General features: G+C 36.0%; 1 protein-coding gene across 8 annotated transcripts in view; it reads right to left on the reverse strand.

The window, feature by feature from the left end:
- The window catches only part of LOC149793960 (talin-1-like), a 284989-nt gene that overhangs the window by 211663 nt on the left and 48351 nt on the right, over positions 1–24975 (reverse strand). For all 8 annotated transcript variants that reach the window (XM_089967893.1, XM_089967891.1, XM_089967887.1 and 5 more), the window contains exon 2: positions 17341–17533. The gene's annotated coding sequence lies outside the window, so the exon portion shown is untranslated. The remainder of the gene's footprint in view (positions 1–17340; positions 17534–24975) is intronic.

The raw sequence follows: 24975 nt of genomic DNA on the forward strand, positions 1-24975 counted from the left end.
ATGTGTGGTATGTGAGAAAGCTTGCCAATAGCTGTGTGTCAGTGGTTCTTACTGGTGTTTTCCCCAATTCTTTCACCATCAGCCTATCATGTGCTGAAAAATGTCATTAAACCTAAAACAATAACACTACCAAAAACAACATATATCCACATCAATGCTCAAGATGATTGTTTATTAAAAAATTTCTGTTAATTCTGTTAAAGTAAGGACATTTTCCAAAATCAATGTGGAATTGCCAGAAGAATAAAAAAACAAAGGTGACAAAAAATATTTTAAACTACATTATTTACCTCTGAAAAACATGCTCCTTAACAGAATCTTTGATAAGTAACCTTTTATTTGGGAAGAAACACCAATTTCCAGTTTGTAAACATTTGCAGTTTCTTAATCACTGTAGCTCCATTAAACCCATTACATGCACATAGCACAATACACCCAGTTGTATTGGTTTTTTTTAATCATGTATACATATGTAGCAGTATAAAACAATATCAACCAAATCCTAAGGATGTTTTACCTATCTTGTCAGATGTGTTTACCAATGATCTGTCATCAAAACTGATTCCTGTCATAATAAGAAGTGAAAATGACATACAACAAATAAAACAACTGCAAGTTTAGCTATGCACATCATGATCCTTGTCAACAGTTTACATATAAATACATGTAATGAGTGGAAAATCTAACACGAGTTTCAAATCACTTCAAATTAAACTACATCATTGCAGTTATTGTATGTACCATGGATACATTTAGAAAGTTTTGGTAAATATTACAGCGTTACTGATACAATCACTTTCATTTTTTTTTTTAAATATATGGTCTGTAAATGTGGATGGTCAAAATCAAGTATTCCTAATAAAACTATTATGTATGGCCTCCAGAATGAATGAATTCTAATTATAATAATGATATCATGCCTGACATCTCAAGCAAAAAAATTCCCGCTAAAATCATGATTATTGTGCTTGGCTTCTTGAGCAATATAATTTCTCAATGAAATTATGATATTATAATTGGCCTCTTGAGCAAAATAAATCACCCAAAATAGAGACATTATACTTGACTGCTTATGTAAGAGAAACAAAAAAACAAGAAAATCAGTGGCATCCATTTTTTTCCATGAACGTTCTATTTTCACATGGAAATAATTCAATATGCTTTACATGGTCAACTTCTCTCAAAAACTGTGCAATTTTTATAGGGGTGGGGAACTAAATCACTGTAACCACTCTGGTTATGTCCCTTTACCAATCACGTTGAAAAGGGTTTACTAAAGTATACAATGCCCACATATCAGGGCTACATTGCGCTTGAGAGTGGATGCCTGAATGTTTTTCTCTCATACCATATATCCTTACACAACTTTTACACAATTTTCTTTGGAAATAAATAGTCTGATATACTGTTATGCATTGATTAATCAACCAGTCTTCAATCACTGCTAAAAAAATAACTTGAAAAGTACAGTCAAGTCTGAAATGAAACAATTAAATGATCACTTGAGACAAGCACCTGCTCAGTATATGGTTATTTTATTTTTTTACATATCCTGGTCAATGGAACTTTAAACAAGAGTTTTAAAAGTAAAAAAGGGAATTATTCTCTCCTGGGCAAAAGGAACTGCCAGGAATTCAGACAAGACTATTTCATTAGTTTTAACATTCAAGTATTGAATCCATCTCTTTTCAGCAGTAATAAGATTTTCAAATTAGCTACTGTAGTACACATACTGGTCATCATATTGACACTATTTTCAAGTAATACAATGGTGTTTATATATATATATATATATATATATATATATATATATATATATATATATATATATGACCATCCATTCTGGAGAAGTAGCAAGAACAAGGTTTCCAACATGGTCAATGTATTGGCCATATTGGATGTCCAAGCTGTACCATTTTCATTTAGGACCAGCTAGACCATAAGGTGAATGTATCTAAAGTTTCATGGCAATCCTCTATGCAGTCTAGGAGAAGTAGTGATAAACTTGTGATAATGGACTAATGGATGACAGACAACAGACCATACCACAAAATCTACTGGTCTATAAGCAGAGCTCAAAAGGGGCTTTTTAGGATATGTTATTCTTGGTGTTCCCTAATTGCTTGCTGCCAAGTAATTTACCAGCCTAATCTGCCTAAGCAACCATCAACATTTTGCTGCCCTCTGTATGCCTACATATAGAGTACCAAGCCTTTTCATTACTTTGAAAAATTACTTGCCACTTTAGTGGAATTGCCTGTGTGCCTGTTATTACTTAAAAGAGATATCCATTATAATAGATTTGACTGTAGCTAAAAATTTACTTAACAATTAACATAAAATAAATCAAATTTAAACTGATGGCAAGTTTACCTAAGGGATACAGTACAAGTAATTCCCTGAATCAGCTTTCTTCACTTTTGATACTGGTTCTTTACCAGGCCATTAGTACAACTTTTAACATAATTAGTTAAATGATTACCAGTATATTCACTCTTGATTCATCTGAAACCACTAACCTCGAAAGAGCAGTTTCATGTAACAAATACCATAAGTTTACTATTTATTCACAGGAACTCTTTACATATTTTTAAAGAATTCTGACATATGAAGCTTGACATAAAATATGATGCCATTAAACTAGCCTGATATTGTTGTGAATTTCGATTAAGAACACAACTGTCAAGTGCATCATAGTGAAGATTTAGCTTTGAAAAGATGAACAATTAAATCGTACCAAAAAAGTAACCTACATATGTATTGACTTACAGCAAATGTAAAAATTGATCCATGCACAGCAACTCCAGGAGCACTTGGAAGAATATGAACAGGACTAAAGCATAGTACGTAATCTTTTGTGTGACATCTTCACTATGAGTAGGGCAAACGTACATGGTGTTTGTTGTTTACAACTGTGGTTCAATATCCATCAAAATTACTCTTTTCCAGGTAATAAAATCTGTTTTTGTTCTTATTACAGGTAAACCCTACTATTCTTTTTTTTCATGGTTGTGTTGGCTTGTTTATTTCTCTAAATGTGCCTGTCTCAACCATGCAGGAACCAACATTTACATTTGGCATAGCTGTGCAAAAGTAGGTTTTCCATTGTATCTGAACTTAACTACATTCCACTTTCCAAGCATTCAAATGAAGGCATATGGTGGCGCTCTACAGTTTCATATTTTGCACTGGATTAGGATTTTAAGGAAAAAGAATTTCTCCGGGTTTCCTCACTGGTTATACTGGCTATTTAAAAAAGATCTTGTACATCTTAGGTATAATTCAAAGAACCTTTAATTCCCTTTATTTTGGTGTATGACTGATGGGTGTAATATGGGTTATAGAGTATACAGTTTGGCCTTACTCCAGATGTGCACCTTTCAAAAAAGTGCTAGCTCCACTTGGCCATTTTCACTTCCTGAACTTCAGAGGTAAACTGTATAAAAAAATAAGAGCCAATAACTTTTTTTACGTTTTATATAGTGGGTAATTCATTCAATGCACTTTCAGAAGCTGGTATTGTCTAGTCTGGCAAAATTTATTTTCCTTATTTTAATAGCTGCTATGGATAGTGTACTTTAGACTAATTCAGTCTGATTTTTTAGCACAAGGGAGCAGTCATTTTAGTTAGCAATGTGTTTAAATCATGTACAATTTCCAAAAGAACAATATCCAAACAAATATCATCCACATTACGTTAATGTAGCATAGAGGTATGCCAACATTCTCTCCATTGTGCATTTTTTAATGCAAACAACTTCACCTTACATATGTCACTCTCTCAAAAGTACATAACTACTGGTGAGCGCCCCCTATATCACGCAGTGTGGTGTTTTGGATCATCCAACTCGTCTGATATGGGATTTTACTGCTAAAATATACCTTCGTACACATTTTGGTGTTACAGTAAAGCATTCTTATCCGTACAACAATTACAGTACACTGTTAACTTGTGCAGACTAATGGAGCAAAGGGGGCTTTCCTAGGATGGTGCGGCATCAATTTGCATGAAGTGAATTCATTTTTGAACACTTTCTTTAATATTAGCATATTTTTACTCATTTTGTTAAAGAGACATACTTTAACTTGATGCATTTCCTTGCATGAGAATTTGAATTCGTTAGACAAAAAGAGATCAGCACATGTAAATTCCATCAACAAGATTTTAATTTGTAGAAAGGCATCAATATGGGCTGCCAAGTGTGTGAGCAATTCCTGAAAATTTGATCTCTCATTCTGATATTAGTCAACCTTGGAACACGCTACACAGCACCGCTATTTAGGCAGTATGATGACGTCCCCAAAAACAAAAAAATCAAGTGAAGCATCTTAGAATTATAGGACTAAGTCTGCCACCTGATCAAACTTGTGCTTCTTTATTAAATCATATGAAATGTAGAAAATAGTTGAATATGGTAAGATTCTATCCCAAATGTTTATGAATGAATATAAATTTTTAAAAAAAGAAGCTGAAAACTGAAAAAGTGATTAATGAATGGATATTTCTAAAACTGAAGCAACAGCAAATCTGGAACCAAAACAAATACAATTCTTATTTACATCAAATAAAGTCTTATGATGTTTTTATAATAATCATCTTTATCAAGCAGCTACATGAAGTTTTCAATAAAAGATGTCCAGCATAGGCCAAACTGTTTTGGAAACCCTGACATCTGGGGGTCAAGAAATGATGGCAGGATTAAAAATAAAAATCCACATCTCCATGGGAATTCAGATAATATCTATCCCCATCACTTTTTTTTGTATCAATAATTTAAAGAAAAGTACTGATCTTAATTTTAGCTGATATTTTAAGTATGTTCTCTTAAAATCTGTATACAATGTTCACTGTACCAAATATTGACTGAAATGAAATATTCTGGTTCTTATGGAATGAAAGTGTGCCAAAAATTTATTAGAACAAAGAATACTGACAATATTGCAATTGATGTATTACTTGCTTTAAATTCTTGTCAAATTCATTCCTGGTGAGGTACCCAATTAACAAACCAAGCATAATATGAAGTCTTCCAAATCTAAAGAGAATTGTTCACATTAAAATCATTAAAATTTCATGACTTACACAATGTGATTGGTCAAACTGAAGTCTTGACTCAAATTCATCCAATCAATTGCCAGACTGTAACCTAAATTGTCAATTGGCTGGTTTTCAGTGTTCATAAAACGTGAAAAGAGATTGATTAAGTATTTAAAAACTTTTATGCTGACCAAGATGCTCTGGATCTAGACCAAAATTTGGACAAAAATGTTTCAAACGTAGTAACTGAACAATTGTGTTTTTTTGCTTTTACAAATTATTGTTAGAGTACAAGATATGAAACACGTTTCTCTTTCTCTGGTAACATTTCTTACCTGCAAAAACATTAGACCCTGGATAGGCAACAAAATCCATTATAACAAGGCTGAAGATGCAGGGGCTGAGATCCAATTCATAAAATACCAGGAAAATATATGACAAGCAAATAACAGCTGCAGTCAGGAAAAAAATTGTCCTTGAGTGTAACTGAAGACTAACTTGAGCTGAATAATTCCCCAAGCAGACTCTATGGCTGCAGCAAGGCCCATGACATTTTCATCAAACATACCATCTACCTTCACCAACAATGAGGGCAACTGGAGCTCAGAGGCATCACTGGATGTAGTCCATCCTGAATGTAATGCCCCTCCAGTGACAGATTGCCTCATTTGAATAAATGTCAACCAGTTAAAGCCATTAGCATTGGCTTCATCCCAGGCTTGATATTTAAAACCCTTGGGAGACTGGAATTTCATTAGCTGTTCTGACTGCCTTTGAATCTCTATTATGCCCTGTTATTTGCAAACTGCATGCAACAATTAAGTCAATCTAAATACCAAGGATCAAATATTAAAGGGTCATATGAAGAAGAAAAAAAGAGTGTTTCTCTATTGAAGTGACATACTGATTGGGTCTGACTGAAAGTTACACCCAATGACAATATGGCTGTATCAATTGAAGAAAATCTGCCTATTATATTCAAAGACCAACCAAGCTGAAATAGCAAATGCAGGCACACCTACTAACATTCCATGTTCCATTTAGATAGTTTATACAAAACAACACAACTATAACCGTATACCAATTTAAAGTCAGTACACTTAATCGCCAGATGTGAAACATCACAGGTTCAAACCCTGGCCGAGTCATACCAAAGACATAAAAATGATACTAACAGCTGCCTTGCTACACGCACAGCATTAAAAGGTTAATGTTAGGCCTGGTCATCCTGTTGTCTGAATAATATGACTGGGTGGGACATGATGCTACATGTATGTGGTATAATGCCCCAGTGCTAGAAATAACTATAAACTGCCACAATGCAGACATTGTGGCGACATAACTGAAGAATTGCTAAAGCTATGTTAAAAATTCCAAACACACACACACATACAAACAAAATCTCACAAAATACCAAACACACATACACATACAAACAAAATCTCACAAAAATTTTGTGGAGAGTCTCTCAAGTTATGAATCAATACTGTCTTCTAAGAGAGATTCAAATGAGCCTGCGATCTCTCACATGGCTGACATATGCCTAGCAGCCAAATGTACGAGAAGCTTGCCAAGAAATCTGTATCATGCAGATGCTTTTTGTCAAGAAATCTGTATTAGTAGAATGCTTTCCATCAAAAAATCTATCAGTGATGCTTTCCATTGAAATTTCTCAAAGGTGTTGATCACATGTTATGAAAACAAATGTTTAAAGTTTCTCTAATTTTTACATCGTCATTCTTATTGGAGCCAACATGAATAGTGAAAAGTCACGTTGCCAGGTCACTTGTGTCAATGTTGGTCAAATTCTGTTCAAAATTTATACAAGATTATTGTTATTATCATGTGCAGTGAGTGTTCAGCCATTTAACTGCATCAGCATCAGCAAGGTGCAGATAGGTATCATTGGAATTAATCTGAAAGGCATTGAAATCTGGGCACTTCCTTCAAATTTTGTCAAGTTCATTCAGTAAATATTTTAACATTATTAAGAGCTCTTCTATTTTTAATCATGGCAGACTGGCATCATTTGAACAGACTTGAAAGTCGCTGAAACCTGACTCCTTTCTGTCAAATTGAGTCACAGTCTGTAAAACAGTTTCTGGGAAGTCATCTACAAATTTGTGGAGGTATTTTCAGTTTGGCAGTACCTGTAAGAATCTGAAAGCCCTTGATGCCAAGATGCTTCTTGTCAAGATGGTAAAATTATGTTTGAGTGGGGATATTCATTAAGAAGCAGTCAAATGTATGTATATCATTAGAAATGGTGGCTGTATTTGATGACGGATTGATATCATTTGTATAAATCTGAAAGTTCTCTATGTTTGATACAGTGATGTTTGGTGGTTTTTGTTATGAAGTGATTTTAAGGCTTTTCTGTTTTCAATAATAGTCACCATATTTCATGGTGGATTAGCAACAGTTGTATAAATTTAAAAGCCCCCATTACCTAGATTCTTTCTGCCCAAATTGTTTGAATTCTTTTAACAATTCTTAAGAAGTTGTTTAAAGGATTTTCCATCTTAATAATGTTGTTCATATTTCACAGCGGATCAGCGTCATTTGCTCACATCCATAAGCATTATGTCAAGATGTCCATACTAAGTTTTGCTGAAATTGGTCTTGTCTTTTCCTAAAGTTAAAAAATAGCAACTGATGATGGACATACAAAACATAATGAATAAAGGGTTACACCATCAGCTCATTATCTTGTGACCTGGTGAGCTGAAAACTATCTAGGTATGGAAGCTAACATGGTCCCACAAACTGACAGTGTTAACCACACTATGTAAAGCTTCAAGCAGAACTGGTGAGCCGTCCCAAGAAACTATGAATATGCAATAAGTGATTGCATTATGGATAATGCTTTCATTTAGGTTTTCAGTTTGATCCATATATGGGCCAAGAATTGAACGCTAAAGATAACTAAATCAAGCTGAAGGAGAATTGCATGGACCAACACTATGAAGTAGTTCAATCAGGAAACTGACAATTTTAAACTGTTCAAACGAAATATAGCAAAGTTATGTTAACGGCCTGTACAACAGTGTAAGGTCTATCAGACTCTAATTTAACAAGAATCCTTCAAAGAGACTGAAACTCTACTTGCTAAAAAGAAATTCTGATGAACTCAAGATAAGACCATTACTTTTTTTTAATTGCCGAGTGTTGAATCCAAAGCAATAACAAAGATTTTCAAACTATCCGCTATGGCAGGCAAAGTCGGATGCAAGATTGGCACCATTTTCATTTAGGATGAACATGACTTTATTATAAGTCTTTTAGTGAAAAACCCATGTGAAAATGACCAACCATTCCGAAGAAATAGCTTATAACAGGATTTTCAAGGCAGATGGCAAGGTGGCCATACTGGATGTCAGATCAGCACTTAGACCAGCTTAACATCATGAGAAGTCAGTAAATTACAACCCAATGCCCATATGACTACCCTTAGTGATAACAAGATTTTCAAGATGGCAGCCATGATGACAATATTTCAGATCAGCATTACTTTTATTTATGTTTAACTAGATATCACAGGTCTTTCTACTGCAAAATGCCATGTCAATATGCCCATCCATCTAAAAAGGAGAGCAATAACCATATTTTCAAGATGAATGCTGCATTGGCCATATTGTGATCAGATGAGTACTATTTTCATTTGGGTCCTTGAGTAATAAACATCAAAAGAAGTCTCGCAGTTGAAACCCCTCACTGTGGCTTTCAATTTATAAGGAGCAGCTATAAAAAGATTTAATATGGCTCACATTGTGGCCATACTAGATATAAGATCTGCATCATGTTACCAACCTGAAATCACAGGATGTTTTCTGATGAAAACTTTATGTTGATTTGACCTTCCTTTTCGCAAGGTGTAACAATAGCAACATATTCATGATGGCTGCCATGGTAGCCATATTGGAAATCAAATCAGCAACTTTTCAGGTATAACCAGCTGGACATCATAAGAAGTGTTTTGTGAAAACCTGATGCTACTATGAGCATCCTTTCAAAAGAAGCAGCAATAGCAAGATTTTCTATATGGCTACTCCCTTGCATCTTCACTAGCTGGTTCTGATATGTTAACCAATTTACACCTTGGCAGATCAATCACATATCTGATTGCTTCTGGTCTGTGAATTTCAGTGGATGTAGTGGCAGCCATACTATACATCACACAGACACCATTTTAATTTAAGACCAAATGAGTGTCATAACAAGTCTTGGTGAAAACACCATATCAATATGACTCTCAATTCTAGTATAGTTGTAAAAACAAGATTTGTAAGATGGTGCCATGGTGGCCATATTGGATGTCAGATTGGCATCATTTTTATTAAGGATCAGCTAGTAATCATAAGGAGTGTTGTTGTGAAACCCCATGCTGATACAACCATGCATTCGGGTCTTTTTGTGAAACCCCATGCTGATACAACCATGCATTCAGGTCTTGAAGTGAAACCCCACGCTGATACAACCATGCATTCAGGTCTTGAAGTGAAACCCCATGCTGATACAACCATGCATTCAGGTCTTGAAGTGAAACCCCATGCTGATACAACCATGCATTCAGGTCTTGAAGTGAAACCCCACGCTGAGACAACCATGCATTCAGGTCTTTTTGTGAAACCCCACACTGATACAACCATGCATTCAGGTCTTGAAATGAAACCCCATGCCGATACAACCATGTATTCAGGTCTTGAAGTGAAACCCCATGCCGATACAACAATGCATTCAGGTCTTGAAGTGAAACCCCATGCTGATACAACCATGCATTCAGGTCTTTTTGTGAAACCCCACGCTGATACAACCATGCATTCAGGGGAAAAAGCAATAAAAAAAATTCAAGGTGCCTGCTCCGTATCCAGCACCAACTAGACATTGTAAGATGATTCTTAGTGAAAATTCCACATTGATATGACCTTCTACTCGGGAGGAACCAGCTGTATATTTTCCTAGGTTATACATGGAATTTTGACCTAAAACCTTGGACATTCAAGGTTTCTCCATGACAATGCTAATATTTTGTCCAATGTCTTATAAGCAAACCTCAGACTTTATCTCGTACATTAAAAAAAAGAAATACCCCAGACAAAGCCTTGGACATTAAACTTGGTTTATTTTTGGCTTGGACATAAAAACTTAGTCATATTTTAGCTTGGACATAGCTCAGAAATGTAGACTTAGGAATTTGTTAGCTAGGAAATGAACTTAGTCTGTTTTAATTGTGCCCTTAGAGATTTCTATATATTTATTCAGAAAGTATTTTTTTCAGTTTAATAAAATGAATAATGTTTGTCATTACCAAAACAACTAACAAATCTAGGATATGAATTTTAAAAAATTGACTTAATGTTGATTGATTAATATGGGTTTTACAGTGTACCATCTCAGTTCAGGCATCATGGTGCCAAACAGGATCACATATTTTGGTTTCACATCTTATTTACATGGAGATAAAAATACGAGATAAAAATCCAAAACCTATATATACATGCTGGAATCCCCCAGCAAAATTCTTAGCATTCATAAACTTTTAATCACTTTATACAATCAGCAGTGGACCCAATTCTAATGCTCTGTAACCACAAAGGACAACTGTAAAAATATTTTTTCGAACAAATGAATCTAATGTAAAGTCTTCAATGCTTAAAAGGGTCACATGACATTTTTCTTAACATTTGTGTTTGTGTGTTAGTTAAAGGAATAATAATTTAAAGTACCAGTTTAGAAGGATAAACTGTTACAGTATTAATGTAAAATGTTTCATAAAAACTTGCATGACACTGTTTATGTCACATTAGTTACAAGAATAATAATGATAAATATACAGCTGAGTCTTTAAAAAATTGCATGGATGATTGGCATGGTACTATTTTTAATTATCATTTTTCATATGACAATTGATAATAAGCACAGTTACACTGAAATTTTTGTTTGCAATTACTTCATACACAATTCAAGTATTTGTGAAATATAGACAAACAAGATACTGTAAAAGACATTTTCCAAGTAAAAAGGCAACATCTGTAATCCTCATTTAAGCTTTGCAAAGCCACATATATCCTTGCAGTGATCAAGTAAACATGTAAGTCAATAGTTAAATTGTTTGTCCTTAGCTAAAATGTGAGTGGTAAAGGATCAAGTAAAAAATGCAAGCTTGTGTTAGTGTACTTGTTGTTGATAAAGATTTTAATTTATACACCTACATTCTAACACCTGAAGATGAACTCTTCCCTCTACATTTCCGTTGGACACATAGTTTTCCGACTGCAAATTCATGAAATGTTTTTCTGTGGAGGAGGTATCTCTGAACTTTAATAGCTACTTCTTTCTTTTCTTCAAATGCAACTGTAAATGAATTCTGCTTCTTGACCTTGCTTGTCTTAAAAAGACCAATAATGTCTGTGCTTTGTTAAAGCCTCCTTTGTTTATATGTTTATGAGACCACCCCACCCCATCCCATGTGTACTTCCTATTGTATTGGTTTTAAAATAAGGGCAGGTAGATGAATTGGGGGATATATATATATATATATATATATATATATATATATATATATATATATATATATATATATATATATATATATATATATATATATATATTCAAGATGCCCACTGTGGTGGCCATCTTGGAGGTTGAAGCAGCACCATTTTCATTTAGGACCGATTAGACCAATGGAATTAATGTTTGTGTAGGAGGAGTAGCAATAACAAACTTGTGCTAATGGATGGATGGTTGGATGTTGGACCATGGATGATGGACAACATGCCATCCCATAAGGTCTACTTGTCTATGACCTACATGGCAAGCCCTCATCTTGCCTGGATATTAGGTTTATTGTTTATTTAGCCACATAAAAATAAACATATTGAGGCTATATTCCAAATCTGAAGCCTGATAATATGCTAGAAAGAAAACATCTAACATTAAGGTTAATCTAGAGCTGTGGTTAGACAGACAGACAGACATACACACAGATGCCAAAGTGATCACTATCTTGAGCCTCCACCATTTATATCAAAGAAAATTGAAGGCACCCAATTTCAGTTGAGGCGTAAAGTGTTTTTAATATCAAAGTGAATCCATACTGTATATTCTCTGCTGGAATAATAATATGAGCCAAATGAATAGCATGAACAGGTAAAGTCAAAGGGGGGGGGGGGGGCGCAGTATGTATGAAAAAAGGGCATATAGTACATGTTTTAGATTTAAATGTCAAACAGCCAGAGCTGATATTCCATCATAGCTTTTCTTTCATCAATTCTCCATTCTGCTGTTCTCATAAACAAATCATATGCTGACAAATGCATATTCTGCTGTATCCCAATCCATCCCAACCTCTACACTGGATTGATCAATTAGTGCAAATTACAGCCATTTCAGTTAACACTAGGGGGACACAGGACCCTCCAGCTTTTTTGTTATTTGAAATGTTATATCCTGTTGCCATACTGGTTTTGTTGACAGGGGCAACCCTGCCTGGTGATTGATGTGAAGGGTACTGTAGACCAATGCCCTATTTCACCATGTCACAGTACCTCCAAGCACACTTACCAGAGAAAATCAGCCATTCATTAAACAACATAAGGCTAAGCAAAGTGAACATATAGTGTGAACTGGTAAACTCAATGCATTCCACTGATATCAGAAACACTGGTAAAATCCAAATATCAGCTTAAGGGCTTAAAATATTTAATATTGAATGATGAAATTTTCTATTATGAATTATTAAATGTTTTAAACTGAATAGATAAATGTTCTATCTTGAATGATTAAATGTTCTATATTCAATAACTAAATGTTCTATCTTGAATGATAAAATGTTCTATCTGTGGTGAGCTGTATGGGCGAGACAGTGATTCCTCATTATAACAGTGTACAAGGAAGCCATGAAACAGCCAACATAATACTAACAGAATGAACATATACAGTCTGATCTTCTGAATCCAATGTATTCCATTTTCATTAGAAGCACTGGAAAGATCCATGTCAGTTAAATGGATTCAAATCTTGAATGATTAAGTGTTCTGTCTTGACTGAGCTTTGTGGAGAATACAGTGATACTTCCAAATAATGCTGTTTTGGGAAGCCATAAAAGTATAATGTGTTATCGGTGAGGTTCGCCTATAGCAGGTACATAATACAAGGCATAACTACAACGTAATGTAATGGAATCCAGTACCATACAACTCTTATAAAGAGAGTGTTATACTGAGATGCCTTACAGTGAGGCACCACTTCATTTTCACAGACTTATCCCCCTCATGATTAAGACATGTGGATTTGTCCAAATATGGTGAACATGAGCAGTTAAAGGTGGACACACTTCCCCCAGGAGCTGCTCCAAGTACAATATTGAATCTAACAACTGCATTTTTCTGCATAATTTGCTATTTTTTCAGTAATAAGCATCTACATCAATGTTCAAAATAGATCAAACTCCATACCTACTGAAATGTTTAAAAATATTCCACAATTCTGGACCTGAAATACATGTATATCAGTATTGTCTTGCTTCAAGAAACGAGTTGAGTCCAATACAAAATTGAATCAAATCAATAGTTATGGCAGGGCATTGGCTGTAATTAAGTAATCTTTTTACAAGTGGTTGTTTGTTTCTTTTCAAGCCAAATGTGGGTGTTCATTTATCAAGGAATTTGTAATAGTGAGGTTCGTTATAGGAAGAGCTTACCTGTATTCTATGCTATACGATATATATACAGTATCTGGTTTGTTTTATACAGACACGTACAGTAACATAAATACCCTTCAATCAGAACATGGCATTAATTACAATCAAAACATGTGAGGTTGTTCTATTTCACACTTCCAAATACAACTTGTCTGGAACTCTAGATTGGGGAAAAAGCTATATGCATTATGATATGCTATGATTCATACATGGAATAATGGACTCTGACTACATGTCATACAAACAGCAAGCACATCATCACTGAGCCAAAATTACATATTGAATTAATTGACAGTATTCTATAGCCAGTTAGGCATGCTGTCTGGATGTTTTGAAATAGCAAGGTAAAATGGAAAAGCATAAGACTAATATGGGACCCACTCCCAATGGGGCAGCAACTTTCTGGTGAAATGGGTAGGGTGGGGGTAGGGGAGGTGGCAAGACTTGATTTCACTGTTTAAATGTATCTTTAGCAAATACTTGTACTGCCTGATTGCAATTCCTTTACCTTTAATTGCGGTCACCTTCATTATTTTATTTAAGTCACAGAATGCAGGATTAGTACTTCTAGCAGCTTTCATAACATTAAATGCAACTTCATATTTTTCAGACATGTGGTTATGTTAAGAATGAAAAAATTAAAATGAACACCTGTAAAGCTTCACATCAAGATGGGCCAGAACAAGTTCAAACTGAAGAACTGAGTTAGAATTTCACACACACACACACACACACACACACACACTTGCTTTAGTTTTGTTGGGTTAAATGCCATTTTTTTCAGCACACAAAAGGCCATGCATGGTGGTTATTACATTTGGTGGAGGAAGAGAGTGGAAAGAACTACCAACCCATTGGAAGCTAATGGAAAGTTTTCTCACACATGGGATCAAGTCAAGACTTAAACTTAGGGGGGTGGGCTGAGATGTGTAAGTGATCTGTAATGGTGATTGCCTTAGGCCAGTCAGTCACCTAGGTTCCCTTAGAGAAAAAAAAATGGGAAGGTTCTGGACACATGAGAGATTTAATGAAGAAATAAAAGCAGGGCTTTAAAAAATGCATAAATAATCTCTTTTCACAACAATTTTTTATTTTATTTTTGTAAAATTAGTGTGAATCTTGTTATTGGGTGTCCTAGAACAGGTTCTTCATTGCTGGTCAGTATGGACAGTGCGTGTTTGTGATTTTGAATTTTAATGTAGCTTTAACAATTTTCCAGTCATATCTCTAAGATGTCTGCAGCATGACAGTTGATAGTGATGTCTAGCACTGGGGCATCATGCTGCATACATGTAGCTTCATGTCCCACCCAGTCACATTATCCTGACACCAGGCCAAGCAGTCCTAACACAAGCCTCTTAATGCTGAGTGCCAAGTGAGACAATTGCAAGCACCATTTTTATAAGTCTTTGGCATGACTTGGCTGGGGTTCGAACCCACGACCACCCACATCCGAGATGAACACTCTAACCACTTTCGCCAACAGAGTGGTCCTCCATATGGACATACAGCAGCCTTAAAAAATCCAATGTTACATCTGAAGACAAGAGAAAGATCCATGTCAGTTAAACTGCATTTTAGATGGACTTGAGTCAATATTTACATGTAACTTGCATTGGTTATGATGGCATGAAAACTGCATGAAAATACTTGCCCTTAATAATGTCACCAGAACAAACAGTTTCAATGAGTGCACGATATATATATATATCTTGTGTGGGCTGATGTATCCAATCTACGTTCAAAACAAGAGTCCCTCGAACGGACTGTTGCTCCACTTACTGATAAGAATTTCCAGGAATTCAGGTTAAGACCATTTCCTTTAACTGTAGAGTGTTGAAACCATCTCTGGTATTCTTCAGTGATAATATGGCTTTCAAATTAGCTGCTGTGGTACAAAAATACTGGATGTCAGCTTGGCACCATTTTCATTTGGAACAAAGTAGACATCATTAGAAGTCTTTTGGTCAAAACCATATATCATATTGATCATCCACTGAGAAGCAATAGTGACAAGATTTATAAGCCAGTCATCATTAAGGCAATACTGAACAAGCATGCTGTCCATGTTGGATGTCGGATTGTCACCATTTTTATTAATCCCAACTAGACATAAAAAGTCTTTAGTGAAAACCCCATTTTCATATGACCATCCATCAAGAGTAAGTAGTAATATTTTTCAATATGACGACCGTGGCAGCTTTACTGGACATCAGATCTGCACCATTTTCAAAAAGGACCAACTGGACACCATAAAAAGTCCTTTAATGAAAATTCCATGCTGACATGACCATCCATTTACGACTAGCAATGGCTGCAGTGATGGCTGTATTGGACTTCAGATCAGTACCATTTTCATTTACAATCAACTAGACATCACAAGTCTTATCATGAAAACACCATGGTGAGGAGCAGCAATAAAAAAAATTCAAGATGGCTGTCGTGGTAGCCATATTGGGCATCATATTGGCTTGAGTTTCATCTTGGACCAACTCTGTGTGTGTGTGTGTGTGTGGTGTGTGTGTGCGTGTGTGTGATCTTTAACGTAGCTTTAAAAAATTTCAGTCATATCACTATGATGTCTGCAGTGTGGCAGTTTCTAGTGATATCTATCATTGGGGCATCATGCCGGAGACATGTAGCATCATGTCCCACCCAGTCACAACATCCTGACACCTGGCTGACCAGTCTTAACACTAACCTCTTAATGCTGAGCACCTAGCAAGGCAGCTGTTAGTACCATTTTTATAAGACATAAGAAGTCTTTTAGTGAAAAATCCATGCTGATATGACCATCCATGTACAATAACAGTATTTTCAATATGGCAATCATAGTGGGCATACTGACTGTGAGATTGGCACCATTTTCATTGATGACCAACTAGGCATAAGAAATGTTTAAGTGAAAATCTTGCACTGATAACCATCCATTCAGGGAAGCAATTTGATTTTCAAGATGATCATGCTAGTGATCATACTGGATGTTTGAGTAGCACCAACTAAACCATGGAATAAATGTATGCAAAGTGTAAAAGCAATCCTCCAAGTACATTAGGAGGAGCAGTGATAATAAATTTGTGCTGATCAACAGACGGACAAGAGATACCATCCCATCCTATTAACTCTTCTTGTATATGACAAGTCGATAGAACTAAAAACTCTTTCAATATTCAAAATGTTGCTATGCTTTGTACATTTAAAAAAAGGGTGGTCTCAGGTCCAAGGCACTTGCTGTAGGAGGTTTCTCGCACTTCTCATTTTTGTCATGCGAGTTCAGGTCCAGACTCTGCCATACATGTGTATTTAAAAAAACTGGCCAACACTTCCCAAGAGTTGATGGTTTTTCCTAGGTTCTACTACATCAAATATGCTGGCCACCATGAATAGCCCAATAAGTGCTGAAAAAAAGCCCTATACTCCACAAAACAAAACAGAACAGCCACAAAAGGCTTTACAAGTACACAGAACAGCCACAAACACTCCTTGTGTCACAAAACCAATTATGAAAAAAATGGAGAGAATGTGTACCATGTAAGTGTTTCATCGACAAATGCTTATATACAAATGTGTATATGAAGACAATACAGAACTATGAGCTTACCTTACAAAGTGAATGAAATGTTTAAAGTCTCTTTTTTTTTCTCTTACAGTTGATTAGTTTTCAGCTCTTCCAAATGTCTGTGGCAGCTTTACAGCAGGTGCTCTGCAGGGCTGTTTTGTTTTACCTTGCCATCTCTTAGGCCTCTGCAACCTCACATTCTGCCCAAATCACTCAGTTTCTTACTTCTTAGCAGCTACAGCAAAAGAAAATAAAATAAAAATGTACATACAATGCTACATAACTGAAAAGTGGTTAGGGATCTTCCATATTCAAATTTCCAGTTTACTAGCACAGACTAATTTTTACATGGACAACAAAATTTCCAATGTAGGTTAGCCATTGGGAGCAATGAAATCTGATATTATGCATGGCAGGCTAAGGAATCCTCTCCAAACACATCTTTGGCAGAACATACCCAAAGAAACATTTTCATAAAGTCTGATCAAAACTGACCATGGTTTAAAAGAAATACATTTTTCACCTTGTGCCAAAGACTAAACTATGTGTTATATCGTGCCCCATCCAAATTGTATGCAGTGTAAATTCTATGTAAAAAAAGAACATAAATAGAAAGATTTCTTCCCAGTCCAAAAGGCAAGCTACTTACAAAGTCTGGAACAATTGTAGATGGTGGAAAACTTTATGTGGTATAAGAGATGGACAAACTTAACAATATGCTACACATTTTTGCGGATATATAAAATAAATTACACTTTCATACTTTTCACTATGTACTGTTCATAAGACTACCAACAATGTTGAGGTAATTCCTTGATAGCAAGGAAAGCAACCTGTCTGATACTAAAGTCAATTATTCAAGCACCATAAAAACTAACATGAAACTTAATTACGAGAAAAAAATGACCACCATAACTCTTTATCTCCCCTAATATATTTTGGTCTGCCTTCTGACTTTACTGTTGGGTGAAAAAAGAAGAAATATGCAACTAGGGTCTGTCCATTTGGTACGCATGCATGAAGAGGGGGTGGAGGGTAACCCAAATGCATACGCTTGCATATGGAGGGGCTATTGATAATGTACTTATGCACAGGAAACGGGGTGGTGGGTGAAATGTCAATAATAATTTTTCTAATATGTAACCTGTTCAACTGGGTTCAGTCGGCATTTGAATTTTAGCAGACTTTAGTCAAACTGTTTAAAGTTACGCAGCTTATTTTTTTGATGCAGCCAGACATTCAATGTTGGTGGACAATCTGTTTTATTAAACACGTGAATACTATTAATCCTTTATGGTTTCTGCATGGATTAAATATAGGCCATTCTACATAATTGGTGGGTGGGGGTGCATCAAGCGTACATATGCAGGTGGGGTGTTTGTAAAAAAGTATGCATGTGTACGAGGGGAGGGGTCAAGCTTTGCCCGATTTCTGCATATGTACTAAATGGATGGCCCCCTATTGGGTTGAAAAAAGAGAAATATGCATCTTTTCTACTTCAATGGTTTTAACATGTAGGTAGGTAGGGTCATTTGTTTGTATGTATATATATATATATATATATATATATATATATATATATATATATATATATAATAATAATAATAATAACAATAATGACAACTTTGTATAGCGCCTAATCTTTAGAAGCTACAAGCACTTTACAACATTACACAACACCTATAAGATAAAAAACATATAATGATATGATTACAAAAACAAACACCATGAAATTAGAAAACATTAAAAATACATGCTGAGAATATTTAAGGTAGGAAACATTATTAGGTCTTTAAGTTTGTTCATGCAGTCGAAATAAGTGAGTTTTGAGAGCCCTCTTGAATGTGATCACTGTGTCTTTGTACCTAAGTTCAATGGGCAATTCATTCCACTTTGCTGGGCCCTGGTATGCAAAAGAACGCTGTCTATATGACTTTGTTTTCATACTGGGAATAATGAGTATACGCATGTCAGAAGTGGAGCGTAAGTATCTTGCTGGTGTGTACACATGGGTGAGGTCGGATAGGTATGTTGGATTAGAGTCTGACAGTGAAACGTAGCACAGAGAACAAAGTCTGTGTTTGATTCTGGATCGAATGGATAGCTAGTATAGGGTACAGAGCAGTGGGGAGGTGTATTCTGATCGTGGTACTCTAAGTATGATCCGAGTAGCTGTGTTTTGAACTTTTTGAAGTTTCTGGAGTAAATATTGAGATGAACCAGACAGAACTGAGTTACAATAGTCCAGTCTTGAAAGTACTAATGAACACACAAGTGTTTTAGTGGCATCAACTGAAAGATATTTGCAAATTGAGCTGAGTAACACCTAGGTATCGTACTGATTGTGTGAATTTAATGTTGGTGTTGCTGATATTTATTGCTTGAGGTAAGGATGTGAATGAGAAAGTCTTTGTGTTGTGATCAGAATGGCCTCAGTTTTATCATCATTCATCTGCAGTTTGTTACATGTCATCCATGATTTCACATCAGAAATGCACCTCTCTACCTTGGACGGTAGCATCAATATCAGTTGGGTGGCTAAATCTGTATATTTGGGTGTCATCAGCATACAATTGGTGAGACAATGGATGATGATCTATGACACTTGAGAGCTACTGAGTGTACAGAATGAAGAGAACAGGTCCAAGAACAGACCCCTGTGGAACAAGAACAGCCCCCCTGTGTGTGTGTGTACTAATCACTTCAAGTAATTATATATATATATATATATATATATATATATATATATATATATATATATATATATATATATATTCTAATGATTAGTAATGAGTTAAACCAGCTCAATGAGATGCACAAATCAATTTCAGGACAGGGGTGGGGGTACCAGCAATGGGGGGGGGTAGGGTCAGCCTTATCTCTGTGCTTCTTTTTAAAAGGAAGACCAATGTTTTGATCATCTCTGTCTGTGTAATATGACTGAAATCCTTATTAACTATCTAAGCTAGACACATGAAAATTGGGTCAATAATTATTATACTGGTATAGACTGTACAAACACTTTGCAATTCTTAGCAGGACTATGTGTCTAAGATGGGGCAGGAGGTTTGGGAGTGATATGAATAAATTTTAAAAATTTCTTAATTGTATGTCTCACATATCTGAGAACTGTGTGATGACTGAACTAAATGCAAACATAGGGACTTCTAACTGATCCTCTAGGTTACATCCCTTCCCTTCCCCCCCCCCCGGAACTTAGCCCTTGATCACAACAAAGAAACTATTGAGGTCTCCACCCTGTGAACAGATATGCATTTCATTTAGGAATGCAGCTAACATTACCCAGAGTCCATCACTAACTCCAGGAACATTCAGCCACATGGTTACAAACTAGAGATTCCCACTGTGTCACTATATATACACTAGCTGGGCTTGAAAAGACAATGCACACATATATTTGCCACTGTCAGTGTCCTTACCCTCAGGGTCCTTTCCAGGATGCTAAGACTTCAGTGTAAAGGTCATAAAGGGAAGAAATTAGGCATATATTACTTGAGGTACTCCCTATAGAGCCCCACTGAGTGGAGTATGTATAATTAGCTTGGTATACAAAATGGTTAGGATGGCTGGCAGAGATAGGAACAGTATGATTCTAGAGGTCAGTTTACTATCAGCCAGTCTCTATCTATATAACTGCTATAATACTGCTGTGAAATTACCTTCTTCTTCTGTAACAACTGGCAGAAGACTACATAATCAACACACAAAAAATGCATTTAAGACTCATACCTACTTCCCCATTAAGCAAGGACAGTACCAGCAGTGCCAACACTAAATTCACTGGAGGATGCTCTACATAATCAACCATCATTCAAATCAAACTGAAAAGACCCAAACCTACTGTCAAATAATGCAGCAACAGATCTGGGTCTATGCTGTTAGTTATATTAACCAGGAAACAAACAACATAAACCCTGCTCTGTCAGCATATTAGGTATGGGTATATATCATTTGCATCTCTCTCCTTAGCTACGATGTCGTAGCCTCAACTTGATTTGTTGTGGTCGAGGCTACGAACTGATCCCATGATCCCCTAATGAGTCACCCTCTATAAATAAAGCATTATTATTATTATTATTATTATTACGATGTCGTAGCCTCAACTTGATTTGTTGTGGTTGAGGCTACGAACTGATCCCATATCATGTAATGGAGCCAAAAAAATCATCACTAAAGTCAGAGAAACAAACAGTGTAGAAATCAACTACATAAGTATAATCATGTTGTGAAAGAAGTTTGGCTTATTTTGAATTTATTAAGCCCTTACACAATAAAATAAATTGGCATGGTTACTCTAACCGTATCCTGTCCGCCATGACAGGTAACGCAAGACTCTCGCCGTGACCCCTATTCTACGTAAGGCATGCCAGACCATATTTTGGATATTCTACACTATATTATTATCAATCAAGTGCAAATAATCGCTTCTTGGTGGAATTTCAAAGTTGCCGATAAACCGTTATTACTTTTAATGCGCAGAATCTGACCCAAATGGCACCAAATTTTTACTACGATTTGTTTAAATTTCCAAATAAGGCGTCAATGTCCTTATATGGCACACAAACAAATGAGGCTGAGAACGGAAGTAATCATTATTTGAAATAATATGACGGATGATCTAAACGAAAATATCAGCTAAAAAAGGTAAACGAGATTTTACAACTATTTCTACAATGATTTTCAATACTTCCTGTATTAAATAAGAGGACTACTCAATTTATTGGATTATATGCAAGGAATATGTTTAAAGTGTTATTATTAGGCTAAAAGAGTGCCAGGTGTGAATCACACCCGGCTTGCTCCATTAACAAGCATATGCTCATGTTAGTACCCTGTCCACGAGGTACGAGTAAGGGTACTAATATTAGTACTACTCTCCTCTCACACACTTCTTAAAATCTACAAGTTTGTAAGTGACAGTTTGCAAGTTTGTCACTGTTCAATATATCTAACTGTATGACATGTCTTTCTTGAATATATATGTTTTAGCAAATGAACCCCAGGACTCTAGTTATGTTTCCTACTATATATATTATATTAAGCTGATGAAATGTATAATTTTATTTGCAGGATGTTGAAAGAGTAGTAAATTATTGAAGGTACAAAGCAAGTAACCAAGGAAAACATTGCTTTACTTGAAATATTTGGAGATTTGAATATCAAACAGGTCGGTTAATATGATTTTTTGTTTATTTCTTTTCACATTTAATATACAGCAATGCAGTATTTTGTGTGACAAATATTAGTTTTTAAAAAATGGGACCCTTTTGGGCACATAGAAAATTGAAGTTGGCACTTGTTAAGTTAGAATCGGGGCTTGTGCTTTTTCAAAGACACCTCTGAGCCAGTCTGAAAAAAGAGTTCTTTTCAATACCGGATGTGTAAATATATAATACATTTGGAAAGGGTAGTTCATACATCAATGACAGCCGCATGTATATTATATTTACACATTTTTGGATTTTGTAAATGTTTAAGCCACATACCCAGTGCTAGCTAGGTGTGAATGCATACAAAATCTTGTGGCGTAACTTGAGCTTGCACTACTAAATAGTACCAATCAGTAGAATTTACTGTGTAACAATACAGTTTCAATCCTTCATAACTTCACCATTAATGATGACAGCTGACTGACATATGTCAACCACAGCCAAGGGGTCAGTTACTGCTTATCTGTGATCCTAAAGAAACAATGACCAATATCACTGAATGTGTAAACTATTATCCAATGTCAAATGAACTGGAACCCTGGCTGAGCATTGAAGTATGATGCTACAAAATGTAGATGATTTTTGCTAACATAAACTGACCCTAAAAGTCATCCGTTCCAGTAGTTTTCATCTGATTTTTATTCTACTTACTACACTGAACATTACACTGGACAACAAATTTTTACAAAAGTCATGTTACTGAAATAAAATTAGTCAATTCTTATCAATTTTTATGTGCTGAACACGAATATGACAGTCAAATTGCAAAATTGGCTCTAGTTTTTTTGTAATCTGCAAGAAATTAATGTTGACATAACGAAATGCATTCCAATAGTAAAAGGTCAACTGTAATAGCCTACCTATAAAAAATAAGTCATTGACTACATCTTAGATTTCTTCGCCTGTCTCTTGTACAGCTGTTCGGGAGCATCTCTGAGGAGTGTCCAGCAGTAGTCAGCCAGCATTGTAGTGGACCATTTTCCCTGGTATCTTTGTTCCATTGTTGCGATATCTTGATGAAAACGTTCGCCGTGTTCATCACTAACAATACCACAGTTGCTAGGAAAGAAATCCAAATGGGAATGAAGGAAGTGAATCTTTAGAGACATATTGCAGCCAAGTTTCTTATACTTCATCAACATGTCTTCTACTAGTTCCTTATAGTTTTCTGCCCTAACATTTCCGAGGAAGTTTGTAGAAACTAGGCGAAAAGCATTCCATGCTTGTTTCGCGTCACCTTCCAGCAAGTTGTTGAACCGGTCATCTTTGAAAAGCTCTCGAATCTGAGGACCCACAAAAACTCCCTCTTTAATCTTTGCTTCGCTGAGTCGAGGGAATTTTTCATGCAGGTATCGGAATGCTGGCAAAGTCCGGTCAATGGCTTTCACGAAGTTCTTCATCAAACCTAGTTTGATGTGAAGGGGTGGTAGCAAGATTTTCTGAGCCTCAACCAGAGCTGGGTGTTGGATATTCTTCTCTCCAATGGCTACATTCTGCCTGTGAGTCCATTCCTTCCTCATGTAGTGCATTTCCCTTGCTCGGTTATCCCACTCGCATAAGAAACACATGTATTTTGTATATCCTTGCTGCAGTCCCATTAAAAGGGCAACTACCTTCAAATCACCACAGAGGTGCCAGCTGTACTTGTTATACTCAATGGAATTCAGTAGCTGCCTTAAGTTATCGTATGTCTCTTTCATGTGGACAGCATACGCTACTGCAATAGATGGAAGAATGTTTCCATTGTGCAAAAGCACAGCCTTGAGACTCAGTTTCGAAGAGTCCACAAATAGTCTCCATTCTTGTGGGTCATGAGTGATTTTTAAAGCATTCATGAGGCCCTCAATATCGGAACAGAATATCAGATTACTTTCCTTTCTGAAGAAAGGCTCCAATTGCTGGTGGCGCTTTCGATATGCAGTAATTGTGACATCTTCTTCTAGAAGATTCCATTGTTGGAGTCTTGATCCTAGCAATTCTGCCTTGTTCTTTGATAAGTCCAAATCACGAATCAGGTCATTTAGTTCTTCCTGTGTTATTCTGTGTGGGGTTGATGATGCACCACAGTGAAAATCTGGATCACTGCATGCTGATGGACCAGGAGAAGAACAGGTCGACTCACCTTTGTCTTCGTCAGATGAATCAAGAGAATATTCTGCTGGAGGTTCTGGAATAGGAAGTCCCTCACCATGTGGAACTGGTCTCAATGCAGACGGAATGTTTGGGTAGACTATTCTCGACTTCTTTCGCTTCGTTATTCCGCCGGAAAGAGGAGGAACCAAGCAGAAGTAACAGTCATTTAGGTGGTTGCTTGGCTCTCTCCACACCATTGGGACTGCAAACGGCATTGATGACCTTTTGCAATTCAACCACTGTGAAAGCTGTGTTGTACATGTAGCACAGCATATATGCGGAGCCCAAGGCTTGTCTTGGTCACCAACCTTGC

This window comes from Sinohyriopsis cumingii, chromosome 8 (assembly GCF_028554795.1).
Source record: "Sinohyriopsis cumingii isolate HCF-2022 chromosome 8, ASM2855479v2, whole genome shotgun sequence".
In the NCBI taxonomy this organism is placed as follows: domain Eukaryota; kingdom Metazoa; phylum Mollusca; class Bivalvia; order Unionida; family Unionidae; genus Sinohyriopsis; species Sinohyriopsis cumingii.